The 25,154-nt window shown below is 42.8% G+C and overlaps 1 protein-coding gene across 1 annotated transcript in view; it reads right to left on the bottom strand.

The window, feature by feature from the left end:
- TANC2 (tetratricopeptide repeat, ankyrin repeat and coiled-coil containing 2) overlaps window positions 1-24,730 on the bottom strand; it is a 146,439-nt gene extending 121,709 nt beyond the window's left edge. The window contains exons 1-2 of the mRNA XM_066567080.1: window positions 24,468-24,730; window positions 3,214-3,276 (exon numbers count right to left, since the gene is read on the bottom strand). The gene's annotated coding sequence lies outside the window, so the exon portion shown is untranslated. The remainder of the gene's footprint in view (window positions 1-3,213; window positions 3,277-24,467) is intronic.
- Window positions 24,731-25,154: the final 424 nt, after the last annotated feature.

Below are 25,154 nucleotides of genomic sequence, written 5' to 3'. Positions count from 1 at the left end.
TCATGCCTTTCTCCAGGACCAGCAGAAGCAAAAGCTGCAGGAATGTGATGGGGATCCTCCACACCTCCACTAACACAGGATGCCCCTGGCAACAATTTGGGCCACCAAGAGCTACTGCACTTGATTTGTCCTTGATCTTGTCATTTGTAAGTTTACCAAACAAAATGAAGACATTGTATGAGCACAAGTCTCCAAACAGTATCAGCAGATGAGCAAAACTGATATAATCTCTATGCAGCATTTTTAGAAAAAACAGCTCTAGAATCTCCTGGTTTATGTCCAGAACTCTGACACATGTTGCTTGATCCTCTAACAAATCTAAATTTCAATGAAATACACAAACAATAATAACTTTCTGGAACATGAGAAGGCAGTAGTACAAATATGATGAGGAAAAAACCACAAAGTGGAGGGGGTAGAGGCAGACTGAGCTCTGCAAGCTGCAAACTTACACAAAATGCTAAGCTTGAACAAGTCAGCAACATCTCATTAAATCCTTCAGGATGACTAAGGCCTATTTCAGTGTTTTCTTAATCTTAAGACAGAGTTTGTAGACAGGCTGCAAAAACCACCTCATGCTTTTGGTGGCTACACATTATTACAGCCCACAGAAGTAACTTTTGCTTCTTTTTATAGAGATATTGTCCGTCAGACACAGAATTACAAAATCAAAGCAAATTTTTTTGCCTATATACCACCAGTAGAACAACCAGATCCCTGTATTCTCCTCCTCTCTGATCACCCCACTAAAAATAAAATTGTATTTTATATAAAGCTGATTAGCAAAGCTAAGCTCTTGTTCAAAAGAGTGTTTGATGTCCAGTGAGTCGTACAAACATTGCTGGCAAATTTTGTGCATGTCAGCATGAGAAGCTATTAAATGTATATCTTAAGATTAGAATTCTGTGTTTTTTCCAATAAGACCAATTTCTTGACAGGTGCCAGGAGCTCCATGAACTCCATGACCATCAAATCCATTAAACTCTGCCTCACCACAGGGTGGGAATAACTGATTACAACAACACTGAAGTCTAAGGAAATATGTATTTATAAGCTTGGTCCATGCCCATTTAAACACACAGGAGCAGAATTCAGAGATTAAGTTTAGAGATTAAATATTTCCAGGAACTTTAGGAATGAAAACAGCACTGTTGTGACCTAGCAAGCTTGCCAAGAACTTCTAGGATTATTTGGAAATACAAAAACAGCAAAAGCATTGAATGCACTAAACCCTACCAATTAGAGGTCTTTAAGAAATTAAGAGTTCATTAAACAGAGTTCTCTAATAGGCTTCAGAACAACAAAATTAATTGTTTGATGTTATGTTTCCCCACAGAAGCCTGAACACCAGTAACTGTCTTGGGGGGCCTGACATGAAGGCCAATCTGCTGATCCACCCTTGAACAAAATACTCAGAGATCTCTGGACAGGATCTTTCCTCCCATAATCCCAGAGCCCCTGCACTTGTGGTCTCTGCTGTCCTCCTGATATGACCCCACTGTCTTTGACAGAAATACATAAAGATACACCCGTGAAACACCTCACAGCATTCCCACTGCAAAAACGTGTGCAGGAGGTCAAGTCATGTTTCCAAGGAAGCGGGAGGTTGGCCTCAATCCCTGCTTTTATTTTACCAAAAGAAGCAGCTGTTAATGCTCCAGTTAAAAAGCAATTCTGAGAGCGTAACAAAGTAATATTCCCATGTTTGCCAAGTTCCCAACAACAGCCCTAAGGTGAGTGTGGCCATACAAATTTCTTGATGAGTCTGTAGCGATTACGTTCTCTCAAAGTCTGCGGCATTTATGTTCAGAGGTAATTTTTATACAGCTACAGCCTGGGAGGAAGGAGACAAGCACTGTATTATTATGGAAACCCACACAATTTAGCAGAGGCACAGCTCATTTTGGAACACAGCACTTCCAGAGGCTGAAGCTGTTTGTGGCTGGAGCTGCTCCACCAGGAGGACGCCGTGCTCAACCCCTCAGCACACACGTGCTCTGTGCAGGCTCCAGCTTCCCCTTCTCTGCTCACATGAGATTGCTTTCCTTTTTGTCTGGAGCACAGTCATACTTCGAGTAAGGACAGAGGAGAACAAAAGCACGGCTGCTCTCAGAGAAAGACTGCACTGACAGACAGCTGATGACTCACTCTGAGTGCAGAGAAACTCACTACTCTCAAACAATAACAGTCCTCGTGAGATAACCCTGCCAGCCACAGAATACCAACTAATAGACTTGGTAACCCTAAGTTTTTGGTCAACATTTGAATTTGCTTTTCTGGGAAAAAAGATTTCTGCAGCAATACTTAAGTGTTGACATTTGAGACCTATTTAAAGCAAGATCAGAAACATTGCAGAAAATAATGCAATCACTCACTAGGAGAAAGCCAAAAGTCAGTTCTCACCTCAACATGAAAATGGGATGACCTTGAAATTCAGGAAATTTAATTTTGAACCAGGCTTTGTCATTTTGCATAACCTGGTTTCTAATTCTAGATTAATGATACAGACTAAACTCCCAAAGGACACTTCCATTCTCCATATACAACGTCATAATTATCCAGCCTTGGAGAAAAATAACCAAACAAAAGCTAGAAATGCCATCACCTCACTTTCAGCAATTCACCTGTGGTGCTTTTAGTGTCTTCTTTGTTGCTCATAACAGTAAAAATTATTGCTTTGGTTTTAAATACTACAAGTAACTGCCTCCATCGATTTAATTTTGAATTAGAATGTGGCACAGTTCTGCACAAGCTGAGTCTTGCTAAACTGCCTTGAAACAAATTTTAGGGCACTTCCTACAAGCTGGAATCATAGAATGGCCAAAGCTGGAATGGACTTTAAAGATCACCCAGTCTCACCCCTGCCATGGCAGGGACACCTTCCATTATCCCAGGCTGCTCCAAGCCCCATCCAGCCTGGCCTTGGACACTGCCAGGGATCCAGGGGCAGCTGCAGCTTCTCTGGACACCTCACTTCCCTCACAGGGAACAATTTCACAATCTAATCAAACCTAATAAGTGAATATTCCATCTTTTTGTCTAATACAACCAGGTTAAGAATTGGTAAAACTGTTATAGAAAGACAGTGCCCTTGTTCCACTTTCAGGTGATCACACATTAACAAAGAAACAACAGAAGACAACTGTGACTCTAAACAATTAAATTGTGCCTGCAAAGAACACATGGGATTGTAGGAAGAAAAAGTTTTCCTACCTTGATATCTTTAGCCAAGTTAAATCTTTAGCAAGAAGCGTCCTCCTCCATGCACTGCAAGTCCTGAAAGACAAAGAAATGCAACAGAATTCAGTAGCATCTTCTCAGCACCTCTGGGCCCAATACTGTCCAGATGCACACACAGAGCTACAGTAATCCCATCCCAGGAATAAATCCACAACTTTTCCAGAGCATTACTATTTAAGCATCAGGCAGACCCCACTCTTCATCCTTACACTTAAAAAGTGAATGCTCCTGCTTTTAAATTGCTGTTAACCAATGCTAACTTTGGTCACCTGCCTCTTCCTTCTCAGCACTTCTCAAATGGGAAGAGAAAAAAAGCAGATTTACTGCCCTTTGACACACATCATATAGTACATGATTTAACAAGTATATTTCCCTTCATCCTACCAAGTTCTCCTGCTAAAAGCCTACAACCTCCCCACTGTGTTTTTTTTTAAACTCAATCCTTAAATAAACATAATTCCCAAGAGGGATCCAGCACGAAATCAATGGTTCAGTACTTGGCCCTTTGCTCTGTCATCACGTACTTAGAACATGAAGTTCATCAAGGAAAAGCCACAAGAAATCTATCTTGCCACTAACTGAAAAAGATGACAGCAGCTATTTTACTCCCAGCCTGTGTTTTATTTGTGCTGACGATATTGTATTACAGCCTTCACCAATCTATTGCTTTAGAAATCTCATTTGAGAACCAGCAAGTGGAAGGAAATAGAGACACATTTCATTTGTCATCCCAACAAACAAACAAACAAAAAGAATCAAAGTCAATTGAGGCCACCTTGTATTTGCAAGTTTAAAGTAAAGTGTTCAGCTGCACCAGTCAGGTGTTTTGTTCTCCTGCAAGAGGATACTGAGAAGTCACTGGCAGCTTTACTTGGGATTCATGGTGCTCCCAGAACTGTTACAGAACTTCTCCTATGGTCTTAGATTAATAGTTTTGTATGTAAAACTAAAACATCCTATAAATTAATCTAAAACCCTATTTTATTTCTCAGGCTGCCAATTACCTCCCCGCTTTCAATTTTTCATTTCTCTGGGAAAGGAAATAAAGAGTTTGTAAGCAGCACAGCCCTTCCACGGGAGCAGGGAGGTTTCCTTCAGTCAAGCAAGGGAACGCCTCCAAAGGCAGCTCCTCCTGCAGCACCAAGGGGGATCCCTGTGATGGGAGCAATGTCCCACAGCCCCACACAGAGCCCTGGCTCTGTTCCATCCTGCTGCTCTGCCAGGGGATGCCCCTTCCTCCCATTCCCTTCCTGCCTCGTACAAACTGCCTGTGCCCCAAATCTCCTGAATGCCCAAGCATTAAGCCTTTGGCAGAAGCTGTCTGCTCACAAAGACTCAGCTACAAATTTTTCAGTGTCCAATCACATAGAGCACAAGACCAGCATGGAACCTAAACCCAAGCAAGCTCAGATCAAGCAAGACTTTTATTAGATATCACTTCACATGATTTAAGTGCCTAGAGGGGGTTTTTAAGGGGGTTTAGTAAGGGCATGGAGTGACAGAACAAGGGGAGAACGGCCTCAAGCTGAAGGAGGGCAGGGTTCAATCAAATACTGGGCAGAAATTGTCTCCTGTGAGGGTGGTGAGGCCCTGGCACAGGGTGCCCAGAGCAGCTGTGGCTGCCCCATCCCTGGAAATGTCCAAGGCCAGGCTGGACAGGGCTCAGAGCAACCAGGTCCGGTAAAAGCTGTCCCTGCCCATGCTACAGCATGGAACTGGATGAGCTTCATGGTCCATTTCACCCCAAACCATTCTGAGATTCTGTGATTCTAAAAAAAACCCTCTATTCCTTAGATCCTAAATAGACAAAAGAAAAAAGAGATCTTAAAATAAATATATGGCCTGCTCCATAATTCTTTTAAACAGTGCAAATCCAGGTACCTGCAAACACCTCAGGTGAGTGAGTAATTTTTTTCAAAAGCAGCAACGTGTTACGATTTTTGGAAAACTGAAAACATTCATGGAATAACTAAAAATAAATCCTTATAAATGTTTCAGTGTGCTGCCATCTATCTTCTTAATACAGCTCTAAATGTGATAGCCTGTAAAACAAAGAGCAGGAATGGCCTGTGCTGGGTGAGCTGCAGACAAGCACTCACAACCCACCAGGAACTTCCCAGCTGCATTCCATGAGCAGATCCAATGAATCTGCCTTGCACTGAGCTTTTAAACAGCAGAGCTTTTATCTGCTCACAGGATTCCATTAGAAATCTTTATGTGAATGCAGCAGATATTAGTGGGTTGTCAATAACAACCTGAATGTCATTAAAGTGCTTTAATTCTTTAAATGCCTTTAACCCTCTAATTATATTTGTAGATTCTGCTATTGAACTGTAAGAAAGTTATGAATTCTGACGTGTTGTATCACAACAAATACATTTAGAGACTAATACACCAACAGCTTTGGTGGTAGAGAATCACTTTTAGAATCATTCCCTCTTGATTAAACACACAGATCACCAACTAGCACACATTGTAGCTGCAGTATTTTCCTGTCAGGCTAAAATCCATGAAGGAAAAAAAAATTAAAGCTTTAAGATTCGAGGCAGAAAGCAGAAAAGCTGCCTCCATGGAAACTTGACTACATAGTCTGAAATCACACCAGAATGTTTGATTTCACAGCAACAAGTTTGAGAAATGTCTTGAGATATCTTGAGCTGAATGCCACTCATCCTATATTCGAAAATATTGAACATTAGTGCTGAGAAACATCCAAATAAAAGGCTGAACTAAGACTAGTTTTCTCTTCATCCTAGGGTATAAACAAAGGAACCTTTTTCCCCCTCAATCCAAGCGAGCAGGTAAAAATTCACAGCAATTTTGAACAGCTAATTAAATCTGAATCTTCTGGACCAAACATAGCAAAGGTCACATGTATCCTGATCTCAACAGTTTAATTATATTTTCCCAGAGAAATTAGCAACTTACTCATACTTTTATCAACAGAACATTAATACACAGACATTAAGCACAATGGCCATCTGTCTTTGAAAACCAAAACTACCCCAACGATCAGAACATGCTGCTCAACCAGTCCTGCTGGAAAGCAAAGGCTCCAAAATGCTCTCATGAATAGGGATTTCCATCTTTCAATGCAGTTATTTTTCTAGTTTTGGCTGTCAGATGCACCAGCTGGTATAAATTGAGCAAGCCTGGATGGTATTCTAAAATCAAATCAAATCACAGTTTAAATTCTTTGCACATATATACATGTTGGAAACAAAATACATACTGACTAAAAATAATCTTGATTTCAGTTCTAACTTGCATAAATTAATTTCTAAGCCAAATGTGTGTTTTAATGATGTCTGTCATGTAACAAATCAAAGATCAGGAAAATGACAGCATTCTTTAAATGACTGTCATGTAACTACGACTGACCTAATTTTACTGGGGACTAATCTGGAAAAAAAGTCTCATGTTTCCATCTTGGCAAAGAGTTTGTCTTCTTAACCTCATATTCTCTAATTAAAAGTAAGATTTGAATCATATGTTGCCATACATAATGACTGCACTTACACAGTTCATGACACAGGAAAGTAGACCATTGATAAATCGAGAATTCCACAAATAAAACCATACAACATAACACTCCAGTCCAGAATTAGATACCTCTTGGCTGATTTTCAAAAGTATTAAACAAGCATCCACTCTACCATATTTTAAGCTGGCAACAGTTTCTTCATGATCATCACTCTAAATAATTATGGGAAAGCATCCAGACCTCAATGGAATAATGAAAAAAAAAAAAAATCAGAAAAGTGACCATGATTTGAATTAAGATTTTTCTGCTTATCACGTATGCCTTAAAAAAAAACCCCACCCTGTGTGTTAAATCTAGATGACATCCACATTCTGCTCTTCACAACTCAGGCTCCTGCTTTTATATTGCAATTAAAAGGAGCTCCCATTTTATTTTCTTCTCATAAATAGTTCCAACCTATTCATGAAGGATTGCATTTTTCAGCATCTTAATCACTTCTATCAAAATTTACAAACTTGCCTATTTACCACCTTTTCCCCAGCAATCTGGGGGCAGGAGCTGTCACTGTTTTATGGTACCTGGTGGTCCCCAGCCCTCACCTCTCTCATATTTTCACACCCTAATTACCATCCTATGTTTAATAACTGACAGACAGAGACTGTTGGAGCAATGTAGAGTTAGTGGTGGTGCCACAGCAGAAAGGAGCAATAAGTAAGTGTAAATCTTGGGTCATGCTACTCTTACCAGCAAATCTGCTCAATGGCTTTAGAGAGAGAACAAGTGTGACTGAGTGTTGATTATTTCTTGACTGGTTTTCATTTCAAGTATTCCAATACTGTAGGCTCCAGAAGGAAAGCAAGCCAGTTCTTTTTGTTGTTTCTTCTTGCTGCCCCTGGTTGTGCATGCTCTTCAATGCCAAGGAATGGATAGGATTTGGGATTTGCCTCAGTGAATGATGCCATAAGTTATTGATGATTATACATGCCTACATTTGCATTCCAAATGTGGAGGAAAATACATCCCCCTCCTTCCATCTCTATTAGATTTCCTCCATAGGACAGAATATAGATACTGATTTTAAAAATCAGTTTGTTTTTGTGGTTATGCAACTTTATGGAATAATCTCACCTATCACTGCCAAAGTTTTAGTGAAGCTAAAAATGGGGGGGAGCAGTGTAGAGGCTTTGTCTAAAACCCCAAACCAACTCTGCTGTGTTATCACTGACTCTGACACACACTTTCTGATACTCCTTGTCTACATCCACGAGTCATGCACAGAGTATTTCCTTTCCCAGAATGAAAGGGAACAGTGTCCCCGAGCATTCTGGCGCTGGAGAGACTCAGAAAAGCACTGGAACTGCAGCACCACCAGGTTTCACTGTGAAACCAGGGAAAGGACAGTGCAGCAAAGCAGGCAGGAGGGGTAGGGCAAAGCCAACTGCACCTCTGCTTTTTGCAGTGCTCCTGTGCCAGCAATGCCAACTGCACCTCTGCTTTTTCCAGTGCTCCTGTGCCAGCAATGCCAACTGCACCTCTGCTTTTTCCAGTGCTCCTGTGCCAGCAATGCCAACTGCACCTCTGCTTTTTGCAATGCTCCTGTACCAGCAATGCCAACTGCACCTCTGCTTTTTGCAATGCTCCTGTACCAGCAATGCCAACTGCACCTCTGCTTTTTCCAATGCTCCTGTGCCAGCAATGCCAACTGCACCTCTGCTTTTTGCAATGCTCCTGGTACCAGCAATGCCAACTGCACCTCTGCTTTTTGCAATGCTCCTGGTACCAGCAATGCCAACTGCACCTCTGCTTTTTCCAGTGCTCCTGTACCAGCAATGCCAACTGCACCTCTGCTTTTTGCAATGCTCCTGTGCCAGCAATGCCAACTGCACCTCTGCTTTTTCCAATGCCAGCTGAAGTGACTGAGGCACTTCTGAGCCACAGGCAAGGATCCTGAGGCCAGTATAATGTTTTGGTTTACATCTGGGATAAGTTAAAAGGGTACTTGGCATTCAAAGCCGACTTCCTAAGCCATGGTAATGTAGTTTTCAGGAGTCACATTGAAAGTAACTCAGCCTTGGATTTGGGAAGTGCTCAGCTTACTCTGGCTCTCTCACTATCAATGTTTTCTGCCTGCTACTGTTTATCTCCTCGAGGCTTTGTGGACTTGGTTCTTTGATTTCCCTTTTTGGACCCCTAACAGCTTGCTTTATGGTTAGCTGATTTCTCCTGTTAAAAAAAACTCTCACTGGGCTTTCAGTTCTCACTTGCATCAGACTGAGGAACCACAGTTGTTTTTGCCAGAACTGTAACTCTGTGTATCTCCATTTTTGCTGCTGGTTGTGGGATGAAACCATAAACTCCTGATTGCGTTGTTAGCTGAGGAGGACAGTGTGGAGTGGAGTTCGTGTATACAACACTGAATTCTTTTGAAGCCTGCTATGTGCTGTAATTTCAAATGTACTCACACAATGGCTTCATTTATAACTCATAGTTTAAACACACTGGCTGAAGTAACCCCTTTGGTTACACTCCCAATTCATTGGTCTCAGCCTTAAACAGCAGCCCATTGTCTCCTTTGCTGTAGCTAACATAGCCAAAATCCCTGATTCACCTTTATTATACTCTGAAACAATGTCTATTAAGAAACAATGGTCTGAAATTTCCTCAGGCAAGTTCTGCAGAAAAACATTTCTGACATCAAGATGCATTACAGCAAATCCAGCAATGCCTGGCTGCATCACCACCCATATCAAAAAGGCTTTTTTCTTTAGCAAGAATGAGTCAGAAACATGAAAAAGAGTGAAATGTTCAGAATCTTGTAGCTAGATCGGATTATCTTACATCTAAATTAAGTATGGGTAGCATGTTTTCCAAAGTTCATTGCTTTTAAAGCCAAATAATGCAAATGATACGGCAGAAACCACTTCAGGATAGTCTTAACACAAATCTAAAAAAAGGCATATTTCCACAGCTACCAGAGCTTTTATGCTCTATAAAAACACACAAGGAAAGCAAAGGAGGAAAAATCTCTGCTCTCAGCTTTTGGGCTCTTGTATGAAAGCAATATTCATAATCCCCACTGCCCATCTGTGTGATACAGTCATTTAACTTGTTAACCTTTAGAGATCACAAGACCCGTGAATAAATCCCTCCTCAATACGTGATGGAAGCAACTCCCCAGCTCAGCAACACCTCCCAGGAACTGAGCAAGGCAAGAAGGTGAACACAGATACTAAAAAACACATGAAAAGCAGCAGGACCTCACTTCCAGCAAGGATTTAAAGGGCATCATGCAGAGAGACAAGCATGGTCCATACCATGTACACGTAATATTCCACTTGAAATCCGTGCTTCATTCACTCTTGCCCAACAACTGGTTTTAAAATGCATCTCCTCTGCCACCCAGCTCCTCTGTACTCCATCACTGCTTTGCTACCTAAGCCATGTCCTGTTTCAAGTCTTCCTCAGCTCTAAAATATCTCCCACAAAACAACTGAAACAGAATGAAAGCGACTCTTATGAAAATCTCTTTATTCACAAGTTTGTTTCTATTAACCAAACCACTGAGCCACTACGACATCCCTCCATAACAGCTGACACAGATCTCAAAAATTCCTTTAAAGTGAAACTATTAAAATACTAAAGGAAAACATAGGAAAGCTGATGACTAAGAAATCATTTCTCTGCTCTATAAAGCCCAGGCAATTAGGATTACAGTAAATTAGGATTACAGTAAATGAAACCTGCAGAAAAAACCCAAAAGCCATCCTTCTCCCAGCAAGCTCATTGTGCAGAGCCCATAGTGAGTGTTTGCCTCTGGTTTTCCGGGTATAGGAAGTGCATTTCCTCTGCTGCTCCTGCAGCTCACTGCAGGAGAGATTCACAGAGCAACAATGACCAGAAAAAGAAACTAAAACAAGAAAATCTCAACCCAGTCAACAGTGAACCTAAAATTACTCCTTCAGTGTCAAGCTAAGGTCTCTGCTGTTAAAAGGTTATTCTGCTCATGACTTTTTGTGTAATAATTGCTTTTAATACACTAATACACACAGGCACAAACACTGTGGTTTTGTGGTAGTCCCTGTGCTGCTCTATCAAGGAAAACAAGGATTCTTCCACTTGCACCAGAATAAAGAGGCTCCCTCCTTTCCAACACAGTTTGAATCATGTATCAGTATGAGACACATAATACAGATTCTGTGTTAGTTCTAGGTAATTTGACAGTAGAGAATTAGATTCCGAACTTGAAATCCTTCTAGGAAGTTATTACTGCTGCAAAATTACTGTAATATGACTGCTGCAACAGTTAATTAAGAAGATCTGTCACCATGCTCAGGAAAGCATTTTTCACAGGCTGTTTTTGCTACCAACTCCACCTGCTTTAAGTACTCACACTACATTGGCAGTAAAGTGGAATGCTTAGTTGAATCTATGTAAGCAAACTTAAAATAACTACACCCCTGCAGTAATTAAAAGAGGAAGATAAGGAATGAATTTCAGTATTATTAACTACACCCCTTCTCTTTACCTCTCAATTATATTTGTTTGTATAAAATCATTTGTGTCAGGGCACATTTTATTAGCTTGCTCTAAAACGTGTAGAAAACTCAGGCAGCAATTAGACAGATTAATGTCTAATACTGAAGGGTAATTTACCCCATTCCCCACTGTCAGTTCAAAAATGCTACTTAGTCCTCTCTAAATGTACTCTTGCTACATTTTTCCAGACTGCTGAAGAATATAAATGATGGCTATAAATACATCCACATAGAAAAATTTTAAGGACTATATCAAATTGTTAGAAAAAGGGAAAACATATAAAATTCTCTATTAAAGGTTGCAGTCAACAAGACACCAAGTCTCAAAGACCTTATTACAAATACACATAAACAACATGGTAAATTCAGAAGAACTTGGGGGGGAAAAAAGTAATGAAGATTTACCAGCTTCCAATACTCAGCTAAAAATTAAATGTGAAAATCCACTAAACATCCACTGAGAAGATGCTGCTTAGAGCAAAAGGTGACCTGTAACCTTTACTATGAGGGTGTGTAGAAAAATAATGCTGATTTGCATTCCAATCCAGTCTCAAGCCTGCCTGCCCTGCAGATAAGATAAATGCATCTGTAACACCAGGCAGTTTTCATCAGAAACCCACAACTACATTCCTTACAGCTGGGTCTCAGCAGCACCCACCCCCTGAACCACTGCCCCACATACAGAATGCAAACAAATTCTTGTGAAAAGGGTATTAAATAAAATTTAAAATCCCTTTCCTCGCATTTATTTGGAAATAATAATAATAATTTTTAAAACCTTTGATCCAAGGTGCCATGAAAGGGCAATATATGTGCATTCAAGGAGAAAAAGCAGCTGATCCATCCTTGATTAGCAAGTCACCCGAGTGCAGTGATCCATTCTATTCTGAAGGATGTTGACTGGCATTTTAGCACAGGTATAAATGTGTCAAAATCCTGTCTGACTTCTAAATCACTCAACCAAGTCAGTCTTAATCTCCAGATGAGCTTTTGTTCTCTCTAAATGCTCCATTAGAAGATTGGGAGACTTTTTCACACAAGCTTTTCAAAATACATTATTACTAAGTTCACCACTTCTCAGTTACTCTCCCCACCAGCCTATCCTCACATTTATTTAGATGCAATTATCTATGCAGGAAACACATTTACAAACTCAGAAACATCTCCTTGCTGCTCTCTTCCCTCAATGTCATCTTCACTACCTGAGTTCTCCAATAATTTATTTGCTCATCTTCCTTCACCCTCAGGATGCACAAGACAATAGTGAGAAATATAAGCCCTGGTATTTACAGAACTGCATCTGCGGGAGCAACTCACAGCAAGGAAGAAAAAAAGAACATTACTCTCACACACAGGCAGCTCCTGGGTCATCCTGACAAGCAGGACAGCTCAGGAGGGAAAAGTATCCAGGAATGCTGGAAAAATACAGAGATTGCCACCCCAGAAAGGATTTCCTTTCAGCCTACTGAAAGGCACAGAGCAGAAGGCAGAGTTCCCATACAAAAAGACTCTCACAGAATAGGGATGATGACCTGACATCTTTCTGGGAGAGCTCACAGGATGCTCACAAGCAGATTTGCTCAGCCCAAGGGGGTTTTGAAGGTGACACTGCCAACAGCAGACACACACTCAAGGCCTCTCAGTCCTGCACACCAGCACAGACTGGTGCCCTTTGGAAGAAGAATCATTTCTCATACACTTCCTTTATTGTCACACACATGTAATTCTCTCAAGAAACACTTTCCCATGGCTGCTTTTAAAGGTTTAAAAGTTTGCACGCTGATGGAAGAGGAAAGTGAGAAAGAGCTTCCCCTCTGTGTGATTATTTACTTAAATCCTTCCCATGACTACCAAGCAGAATGATAAAAACCACCTAAGCATGAGGAGGGGGAAGACTTCACTTCACACAAATGGTTTCACCTCCGAAGATCTGAGCACCCACGAGCAGAAGGGAAACCCGTGGTGTTTGAGCAGCAGGTCCTGCCCAAGGCTCTGCTGCCCACCCACACCCACCCTGCACCCGAGGGACCAGAGAGCAACTCCTGGCCCTGCCACCCCAACTCAACAAAGCCACGAAGATAAAACGGCAGCAGGATGAGAAGGGGGAGGGAGGAGGAAGAGGAAGGGCACAAAACAAGGAAGGAAAACCAAGCTGATGTTCCTCTAACCAGCAACGTGCAAACCTCATCGTCTGATATCTGTGCTGGGTAAAAACAACTTCTGGAGGAAAACAAACAAAACGCAGTTGAAAAAACACCAGGTTCTTTCTGGAGCTTTCTTATAATATTTCCAGGCTTCTCTACATTTTTGCCTACAGTATTTCTATATATTATTTAGTAAAAGTCTGTTAGCAAGCTGCACACAGATAAAATCCATCTCCTCAAGGAAAATCTAGAATTCCCAGAGGTACACAAGTAACACAATATGAAATCTGGAGACATCTTTCCTTTATCTAAAAGGCAAACAGATATAAATATTGCATCTTTCCATCAAATTAGGCACATTAAACATGTAAGTGAAGTGATTAATATTTAAGTGGTTTCTTATTTGGAATAATAAAATTCAATTTTATGAAGTAGTTACACTTTCAATAATCATTTACTATTTCTGTTTAATATTAAAAAAAAAAAAAAAATCAGATCAAATCCCACTAGCACAAGCACTTCAGACAGAACAACTTGACACCAGGAGTGGAAACTCGGGATTTTTCAAGAGGGAGAATGGACACAGAGTGCTTTTTCCTGGGCTCTCTCTAGTTATATTTGATGTGAATGATGTGTTACAGAGCATCTTAAAAATACAAACAGGCATCCTACACAACAATTTTGTAGTTCCTTTTAATCACATCCGGCAGTTTACACCCCAACCAGCCGCGCCGCATCCTTTCTTACACATAATATTAATATTTATTCAAATTTTCTTGAAAAACTTATCTAGAAATCAGTCAGTCAACAACTTGTCGTGATTTATGGTTGGTTTTTTTTTTTTCCTAGCTATTCACAATGAGCCTGAGCTCAGAATATGGAATAGCAGGCCTGCTGCCAGCAGACTTCCTGTGCTCCAAGGCTGAAGCATATGGATAAGCTCTTAATACAATACAGAAAGACACTTCTTGAATGTAGGCAGGCAGAATTGCTTTGCACAGAAGTTCAGCACAAGTGGATAGACTGTGAGCAAAGCGCCAGCAGATATAAATCTGGGGATTTATGGTAGAGATGCTTGACAGGAGAGGTTGAAGCTGCCCAAATTCCAGAGCTGCACATTGCAGCCAGCACTCACGTCCACCAGACACGAGAGCACCGGTGGCAGAATGTGACGTCTGAGAAGGGTAAATAAATGTCCACATCCACACTCAGCTCTGCTGCATCCACAGCTAGACAGGTAATCTTTAATACCAACATTATTCTGCATATTACATGACTCTTGAACTGAGGAAAACCAGCCCAGAGCACACAAAGAGGGACTCATCACTTGAGAGCTTTGTATGGCTCCTCAGTTTCCAGATAATGACCTTATGTTACGTGATTTAATCTCCCCTTAAAGATTGTTTTATCCAAACTTGGAAAGGTTTTCTGTTTGCCTCCATTTATGAAGAACGTTTGTTTGCATCTAATTTTTAGTGGTTATGCTGGAGTAAAAAACCTTGACTACACAAAAAGACACGTACATGTCACCAGTAAAGGTGACAGCCAGCTCCTTGTAGGGCCTGATGTGCTTTTTCAGCTGCCCGTCTGCAAGGACAAAAGCAGGGCAAAAGTTTCTTGTAATGGTTCTCTTAGTGCAAAATTTTAATTGTAACCAAGCAACATTAGAGAACACACTGTATACAGTTATATCCAAGCCATACCATGGATTTGGTTTAGGTGAGTACTGAAACTTGCCACAAAAAATTAACTAATTAAGGTGACTATTCCAAAATGGAGTATCTGACTTAAAGTGCATTTCTTAACAGAAATAATTCGGTAAACAGATTAAACAACCACATGCACACACTTACAAAATAGCACTTGTTAACTCACTTAAAAAATCTGCGCATGTATCCACCAATTTCAACTCAGATTTCTACTCCCAAAGGTCCAAACTACAGTAACACAACATGGAAAACTGACTCAGTGCAAGGACTGGGGGTGTATTCAGTAGGCTTGGACAGAATCTTCATTGACCAGATTTGACAAACTGGACTTCAGGACATTTACAAGAGGCAGAAGCAGTTTAAAAAAAACCAAAACAACAAGAAAACCACCACACAAAGAGATCAGCAAAATCAGAGTCCAAAGCAGAGCTCAGACACATCATGAGGATTCCTGCAGCTTCAGCCATGCAGGGAGGACCCTGGCGAAGTCCCTGTGCTGAGACAACGTACACTGCCAGGAAAGCAGCTACATCTACCCAGAAAATCTGATGAAGACCAAAGCCTGTGTCTGTGCAGAAACTTTCTCCACTCTGATCCACAGTATTGATAGAGTCTGAGCAAGTCTGCAAGAACCCAAGTCTGAAAAAGGGCACAAATTCACAACTCCCCCTAAATTTCCCTTGCTCTGTGTACATGCAAATGATATTTTTGCAGTTTTCATTTCAGATGTTCTACAGCACTTTGTGCTGCTCCTGTTCTTCTGTATTTATAGTGCTGACCATTTTTATTCTGAATAAACGCTGAGAAATTAACTTGCTCATTCTCCAAGCTCCTAATTTTCCAAGGCCCATTTGAATCTAATCCTTTCTTCCTATCCCTGCAGCACCTTGAAAGCCAGTGCCATCCCCAGGTTTTACCAGTACACTCTCAATTCCTCCACCCAGGTTACTAAGCAACCTGGTAACCAGCTCTGCAGCCACTCTACAGCATTTCTGATTATGCCACATCCAACTTTTCAAACAAAAACACCACAGGCCACCCTACTGAAGTGATCCTAAAAGCAAGATGAAGAGTTTTCCCCGCTCATTACAAAGTTTCTCTAATTTTAGAGCAGCAATTTGTTCAAGATTAGTTAATAGTGCCAAAGACTCAGATCTTCAGTCCCCACTGGGTAAAGTCTAAATCAAATCAACAGACCATTATATAGCCTTCAAAAAAATTCCCCAGTTTCATGGATTCATCAAGTTGAGGCTTACATAATACCAAAAAAAAGCCCATTTTTTTTAGTGCCTAGGAGCTGGTCTAGCAGGCATCACAGCCACACTCGTCTGACTTACTCCCCTCACACTTTCTCTCAAATGCCAGCAACTAAAACCCCAGCAGAGCCCCCCATGACTGAAAATACTTCTCAAGTTGGCAAAAATAAATACTTGCATCTCTTTCTCTTTGAAAACGTACACTGATTTAGAATGACACCATTTGGCCTGTGATCACAACTTGTAACTGGCAAGAACTCCCACTGTTATTACTTTTTGGGATAACTGCTACCCACATGGTGCCAGATGGTCCCTTCCACCTCTGCTGAGGAGGTGGAGCAGCACTGCCTGCTGTCAGCATTGCAGCTTCTTCACTTTCTCTAAATCAAGACAGAGATGATATTGCCAGAATGAAGAGAAAGAGGCCGGGCACTTGTAGCTCCGTTGCAGTTTCAGCCTTCAAAGACCAACAGTCCTTTCTTTCATGGTGCCTGTTACACTAAATCCCCTCTCCAAGAAAACAAGGGGATGTCATGGCCCCCATGCAGGTATTAACCAAAGGCTGGTGCCAATGAAAAGCTGCTCAGAAAGATTTCAATCAAACACAGATGTTTTAACTGTGAAGCTGAGTATCTCATACTAACAACTGTGTGAAGCAGCAGGAAACTGAGTTGGGGTCTTCTAATCAAATCTTACACTGAATATTAAATAGGAAAATCATTTGAGTAAGAGGAGAGAAACCCATTAAGCAAGAAAATGGGGAATTTGTCCCTCCATAAAATAGAAATTACCTATTAAACTAAGATTATGTGGAACTGCAAAAGCTGCTGGGAAAGATAATCAGCATTAGACTCCAACTTATACAGAAAGTAACAGATGAAGCAGCACACAGCTACACACACTGAATGCCTGCCACAACCCAAATCATTTTGCAAATATCCTTAAAAATAAAGTCACATGAAGAACACCAGAGCCTGCAAGCTGGGATAAACCAGCAAAATCTGCAGACACGAGCATTGATTTGATCACTCAAATCACACTATCCACTTGCATTTGCACCCCTTCACAGACTCAGTTAAACAACTCTCATAAAAGTTATACCCACTCACACATCCTTTTGCCTCCCTTCTCCAAGCATCATTGATTTCTAAAATTCTATCCTCACTATTTTACCTCAGTTTTCCCTCTCTCAGAACCCTTCCATATTCTATTCCAGAAAATCCCTGAAGGATAGAAAGTTGTTTATCTGTTTGCCTGCTAAACTGCTCTTTGCTGCAGACTTTCCTCTGAAGACTTGCAGGAACAGCCTGGATAAGCCCATTCCAATTATCTACTCAGTCACTGACCCCTTCTGCTCCCAGATCTTCTCCTGCTCAGGCAGGGAACCTGGAATGTGCCTGCTCTGAAGGAGAAACAGGAGTAGCACAGGGGTCTTGGGCCTGAAAAGACAACACTTCTTGAGCAATTTCAAATTCCAAGCACCCTAAATAATGAGTGAATAAATGCTGCCATCCCCCAGCCCTGGTGAGCTCCAGAACATACAGGCTTTCCCACTGATACCTCCCAGCATTAAAAACACAGAACTCATTTCTACAGAAGCACTTTGTACCTTTATCTTCTTGTTACTAGGGCCTCTTCACGCCATTATCTGGAACATTAAGGGCACCTGGCTATCAAAAATGATTTCTAGACAGAGAATAATCCTACACAAGACAATGGAAGATAAGGCAAAAGGGAAAATCATTTGTTATTAAAGAGGTAAATAAAAGGACCGACCACTACAAGTATTCAAACTCCCATTCTGGAAGATATTATACTCCGTCTTTAATTTTGGTATTTTTCATATGCACTGCTGGTTTCTCTGGTTCATCAAGGTTCTCATCCAAACTATGAAGAAAACACAAATTTTTAGGAAAGGCACCTGAAGAGAACAAACAAACAAAGGAGGAAACCACTGACACCCATATACAAGCATTACTCATTAAGGCATATAAAAATATAAATTGCAGCTGAGGTGTTTCCTACTGATTGCTTTGTAAAAAAGCATTTTGCTTAAATAATCTGAATACAGAAAAATAGCAGCAATCTGTCAAATATTATTGCACCTGCCATGGAAATTGTACAGGCATGAAGGGGAAAATCAAATAAATACCCCAAATACTTGGAAAGAAAGCAAGTAAATAAGAAGCTCCCCATCATAAAATACAAATTAACCATCTCTTTTCTCACACTTATTAACTAATAACAAATACTCAATGTCACTTTTACTGCAAATAACAATTCACCTATCCAAAATACTTCTTACATTAATGAGATCATTACAAATCTTAAATTTGAGATCACTACAATCCAAGCATAATTAGCAATTACAGCTGATGTAAGTAAAAATAAGACAATTGAATATTCACCAATAAAGTGAGGAGCTCAGAGAAAATTGATGCATTTGCCCTATTCATTGTTATTTGGGAATTTTTCCTCAACTGTCAAGCTATTCTATATTTTAATCTTAAAATTGTTCCCTGCAGATGAGGGTAAAAGATGCAGTTCAACCAGTCAGCTGAATTTCATTAGTGGTGTGATATGAGCTTCAACTATTACACACTGGAAATGTGCAAATCTGATCTCTGAAAACCGAGGCAGCTAATTCCAATGGCAGAAAACCAGAGCATATGGAAATGTGGATATAAAGACAAATAATTTCAAATGACAAGCAGACCTCTGCTGTCTCACATGCAACCTACTTTAAAAGAAATTATCACCAAATTTATGAACTAAGAAACTCAAGGAAAGAGCAGCAAGAAGGGCTGTGTCCATCCTTCCAAGCCCTGGGAAGGCTGGGATAGTGGTAGACACACTCTTGGTATTTGCAAACGCCTGCAGCACAGTGAGGAACAAGCCCAGCTTTCAGCCTCTCCGCTTTGATCGGCACAGGAAGGTCACAAATGCTCATCAGATGACTTTTCAGGAACTTCTGAGAAATGGGGCACCATGAATAGAACTGCTTGTGGTGCAAGAAAGGATCATTCATCTAGCCCAGGTCCTCCACTCCGCACATAGCACTGGATTCTTTCTCATTAAGTACAAGGGAACAACTAATGAGCAACAAGTTGCTCCAAGACTCTGAAATTATGAAAGATCTCTCACAACAAATCCCTGTGCAGCCAAACAGTGGCATTAACAGCAAGCCTGCCCTCGCCCTGCAGAGCTCCCAGGCTGCTCAGGGAGATCTTCCTTCGGTCACAAATATGTTCTTTCCATAAAGGACAAATAAATAACAAATACTGGTAAGAGCTGAAATGTCAACATGCATGATTCATTGCTCTGTTCATTAATGATGCCAGCTCAAGAGACAGCACCACTCTCCCAGATTACTTCCCTGCCATTAGCTCACACAACATCCCTGCTCAGCAGCAGCAGGGCTCCAGCAGCATGCAGGGACCTGCCTGGATAGGAATAGTAACATGAACTCACCAGGATCCTGTATGTTCCTCAAGTATCTGCATGTGCCTCTGCCAAATTGGCTCTTAAGGATTCCTACCTCAGGTTACTTCTTCAGTAAAGCTAAATAATCCTCATCTTTACAATGCAGCAGGATGGATGGGAGAGGAAGGGAAAAAAAAAACAAACCTACTCAAATTTTCAGTTCAAAAAAAGCAACACTTTTAGAAAATAAGCCCTACACTCAGAGCAGGAAAAAACTTTGCCAAAGTGTTATAAAAATTACTGAGGAAGCAAAACTTAGACCAAAGTTTGCTTTATGCAGAATACATAGAAACCCAACTATTACTTGGATTTTATAAAAGCCATGAATAAGTAATGATTCCTTCAAAATCAAATAATGATGCAACGTGGCACAGACCCAAAGCTGAGTCAAAGAAGCACACGGTACTTTTTATGTTTTATCATTACTAATTAATGTTTTCTTACAGAGTATTTTGCAAGATAGAGTTTCTGATGCCACGGTATAAATTCTGTTATTTGATGAATTTTGGAAGGATAGGGAATAAATGCTACCCAGGAAGAAAGCCAGGCTGCTCAGGGGACTCAAGAGATTCAAAGATTTCTCTCTTCTTGAGGAGCTGAGACGCCACAGCCCCATTACCACAGCACCCAGAACATACAGCATCTTTATTCACAACCTGGTAAAGCAACTTCTGCTCTCTCCTCAGAATCCCACGGGCAATTCCATGCCAAATTCCTCTCCAATGTGTCCAGCATCCTTGTTAAACTAGATCCTTTCATCACAGGCTGCTGAAGTGGAAACCTGAGGAACCCAGGGATGGCACAGCTTCACAAGGGTCTGGGCTCTAAATTCCCAGTTTCTCCCTTTCTAATGCAAGTCTACAAAACAAGTGCTATTTCCTTCAAGTAATGTAGAGTTTGCATTTAAAGTAATCACTTTTGAAATTCATGTAAAACAAACAACTGCATTTTAGCTCCATACAATAATGGGACTGGAACCATTCTGAGGAACATAACTAGAATTTGGTTTTTCCAAGCTCATAAAATCCAGCTGGCGAATAAACCAGAGACAAATGACCCAGTTCACTGGATCAAGTATTTCCAGGTGCAGTGAGCTCCAAGCACACTAATTTATCTCCAGTGAGTGCAACAGGCACGTGCTCCACTTCCCAGTTCAAATGAAGGTGCCATTCTGGGCTGGCTGGAGCTAATTCTCCTCACAGTAGCTCACACAGGGCCACGTTTTGGTAAAAGACTTGAACTACAAGAGCCAAAAACAACCAGTGGGCCCAGTTCTGTTACCAGTGACAACCATGGTAACCTCCCACAGCCCTTCCTGGCCATGTCACCGTGTCCTGTGTCACCACAGAGCTTCACGTGTCCTGTGGACGCTGAAAGAAATCCTGGAGGTGAGCACACATTTATCACATTGGAAACAAAGCACAAAACCTGAAATTACTGATCAGGCTGACTGCGAGGGTTATAACCAATGGCATAACAAAGGCTGCAAGCCTGGGAGTATTTGTGGAGCACTAAACATAAATCACTCACCCGCTGTACACCAAAAGGTGCCATTTTAAGGCTTTGCGCGACACTCCAGACACAAGATCCCAACTGGGATCAACCATTCAGAGAGCTCATAAAGGATAAACTCAGCCACTCCATTTCCTGCTCCTGCACCCTCCTCCTGTCACTTTCAGGCTCCACAGGTGAAGTTTAGTTCGTTGATCCAGCAAGAAATTAACTCCACAAAATAAACAGCTGTCATTCACACAACAGTTGCTCAAAAGCTCAGTGCAGCACACGACAGAGGGTCCACAACACTGAGGCTGGGAGAACAGGATAATGATTCAGCACAGCTCCTTAAAATCTGCCCAACCTCATCAAGAAACAACACCCAAAGCCATTTGCCTGTCTGGATGTCAAAGGAAATTACCTTGTCAAAGGAAATAACCATTGTGCTCGGAAGAAAATTCATCCTCAAAAGTTGAAAGAATCAATGTTTATACATCAAAGAGACAAGAAACAAGGATTTTGCTTTTGAAAAAAATTTCAAAGCAAAAGACTTTTTTTAATAGTGCAAAATATGGGATTACAGGTGTTACCAGGCTCTCAGCTGATCTCATGTTTAACCACCTCTAGAAAAGGGAAATCTTGATAAAACATAAGACAGGACATAATCCTTCTCTTTTTCTAATGAGAAAAACCATGCACAGATTTGGGAGAGTCACGGGTCCATTTTTTTGTTTTTAATGTACCAAGAGGTTGTTCTAGTTTTCTGGCTTCCCTCTTATTGTTTTTCTTTTTCAGTCTAACAAAAAAAGTAAGATATACTACTATGAATTTTAACAAGCATCCTGAAATTAAAGAAAATACAAGACTATAAACTAATGAATACACTGTATAAATAACTTCAATGTGTCACAAGCAGGCCTGGCATCAAAGTGCTCTTCTGGAATTGTATATAAACTTACACCTGCAAAACTCAAGAGTAAACAGTGCACAACGCTGTGTGTGATACATATTTGGGCCTGAAACCATTTGCATTTATGGTCATTAATATTAATAAGTGAGAATTTGCAAGCAGGAAGTTAGGGATGCTTGTCTGTAATGTATTAAAAAATTCATCTCGCAAAAATTCCCTGCACATAGCAGGTATGCTCATGGACTTCTCAACATTAACATATATATCACTGGGATTTCTAAAGGTTTAGCTGAAAGTAAATCTACTGCATGCAACCTGCAATTTAAACCGACCCAGTAGCTCACACAGGATCATGGGAAAACCAATGGAAAAGACAGAAAGATGAGAACAAGAGAGGAATTGCTACAAGGCAATCAATACTGATAAGGGAGTTTATTTTATAAAATTATATTAGTCATCCAGTTACCCTGAATATGTAAGCAGTAATTCACACAGTAATTACAAGTCTACATTGCAGGCCAGCGTGCTCCAATATTCCATGGCCACAGCAGAGATCCAAACAGGATATGACCCTGCCACTCCAATGGAATTGGGGTAAATTTGGACAACACAGTCTCTCACTGTGTAGGATGCCCTTAGGAAAAGTCACTACAGAAAAGAAGCACAACTCCGAGTAGTTTGTTTATTTTCTTAGAAGCCCAAGAGTCATAAAAGCCACAGACCTCAAACTGGCTAAGATAGTCTTTGCCTAAGCATTGCTGCTCTCTTTCCACCAACAGTTTGTTTGCAGTCAAAAAAATGAGATTTTGATTCTGGCAAATGGCAAAATATTGCATTTTCTTCATTCAACCACAGGTCTATCGTGCATTTCATAGGTAAACATTCCCCCACACCAAGTGCCCATAATCTAAGGTGTCTCTCACCACACAGTAAAAAGCCTCATGTGACTTGTACCCAGCAAATCCTCTTCAAAATAATTCTCACCAAAAGGCACTTATTACACCAGCTCCTTTTTCCTTTCTAATTCACACCTTAGGAACGGATGTTCCCAGGTGCAGGTTTGGAAATGAAGTTCTGAAGATTAAATAAGGAAAATGACAACCTTTAGCATTTCACAGGAATCATTCCACGCTCCAGCCTGAGCAATGCTGCTGGCAGGGTCTCCTGGCCATGTTGCTGCTCTCCACAGCACCCTTGCAGTATTTCTCCTTCTCCTCCCGACCCAACATTGATTTGCCTTTGCTCCTATACCGCAGCTATGTTGCACTCCCCAGCAGCGCTAATTAGCCCCCATAATTTACTTAAGTTCTCCAGCTATTTCATTTTCCTTGCACTATTTTCACCTCGATAAAAGCCTAAAACCCACACTGGTCCATCGCTGCCTAAACCAGCTCGCCGACACCAGCCCCGCAACTTCCCAGCACAAACGGCGGTGAGAATCTGCCTTTTCCTTCCAAAACACCCATCCGAGCGCCGTCTGCCTCATCATCATCATCATCATCATCATCTCGCATCGCTTTTTTTTTTGCATTTTAGCCCCCACCGACCAACCCACGCCTGTAACGGAGAGATAGAGCGTGTGTCATTGGGCTCCACACGCCTTACTCACCCCTCCGAGGGCGCACAGGGAGGGGGTTTAACCCTGCCGGTGCCCGCAGCAGCGGGGGCGAGGCCGGTGCGCGCCCGCATCACGTGCGCGGTACCTGCGGCACCTCCCGCTAAACACGGGCCGAGGAAAACGGCCTCGCTACAGCCCCCGCCGGGCCCGAGGGGATGGATGGGGCGCAAAAAACGCCCATCGCTGACCCCCCGCGCGCCGCTTGCTCGCTAAACGAAACGGTCGATTTCCTCTCTGAACAAAACAGTCAATTTCTCATTGAAGAAATAGAATTTTGAGAAACTCGCTGCTCCGCGCCGACCCCGCCTTTCCCGGCGCTCGCCGCCGCATCCCAATCGAATGAGCGAGGCACCGATAGCGCCGGCTCGCCCTGCCCGGGAACGGCGGGGAGGAGCCCCCCGCCCCAGCCCCGTTGTTGCGGTGCCCTCGGCCCCGTCCCCCGCCCGCGGGAGGGGCGTGGCGGGGATCGCGATCTCCCCCCCCCCCTCCAGCCCCCTCCTCACGACCGCCGGGCGTTGCCCCCTCACGGTGCGTCCCCGTCGCGTCCCACGCTCGCCCTGTGGCCCTCGCGCCCGGCGCTCCGCTGGTCCTTACCTGGCGCGGGAGGCTCCCGGCGGCCCCTCACAGAGCGCGGCTGCGCCTCCCTCTCACCGCATCGCCGGGAGCCGCCGCCGCCGCGGCGAGCGCGCGCCCGAATGGGAGGGGACGGGGGGGCGGCCGGTCTCGCCCCTCCTCGGCGGCTCCTTCACCGGCCCGCCCGCTACAGCGCCCCCTCCGCCCGTTCGTCCGCGCCCGCCGCGGCCTCCTCGGGGGAGCCGCCGCTCCTCCCCTGCCGCTTTCCTCTTCCCTTCCCCCGTTCCTTCGCTCGGTCGCTCCGAGCTCGCCGCCGCCGCCGTCTCACGGGAGCCCGCGGAGGGCGGGGAAGGGAAGCGGCGCGCGGGCGCGCGCGCTCCCGGGGCTCCCTTCCCCACCGCCCCCCATGAGCGCACGGAGGGGCGCGGCCAAGCGCGGATTCGTGACGAGGGCACGGTTATACAAAACAGGCGCGCCACGCTCCTCTAGAGCGCAGCGCTGCCGTCGGCTCCGCGCTGCCCGCATTGCCTTTCCTTCCTTTCCTTCCTCTCCCCACCCCTTCCTCCCCGGCCGTACCTGGCGCGGCTGCGGAAGGCGGCGGGGGATGCGCCTCGTTGACACCCGGCCGCCGGGACTCAGCCCCGGGCCGGGAGCGGGGGAGCAGCGCCCGCGCCCGGCGAGCCACGGAAACTTTGGGGGCGCGCGGGC

Source organism: Molothrus aeneus, chromosome 28 (genome assembly GCF_037042795.1).
Source record: "Molothrus aeneus isolate 106 chromosome 28, BPBGC_Maene_1.0, whole genome shotgun sequence".
Classification (NCBI taxonomy): Eukaryota; Metazoa; Chordata; class Aves; order Passeriformes; family Icteridae; genus Molothrus; species Molothrus aeneus.
This window is presented reverse-complemented; position numbering and strand designations above follow the sequence as displayed.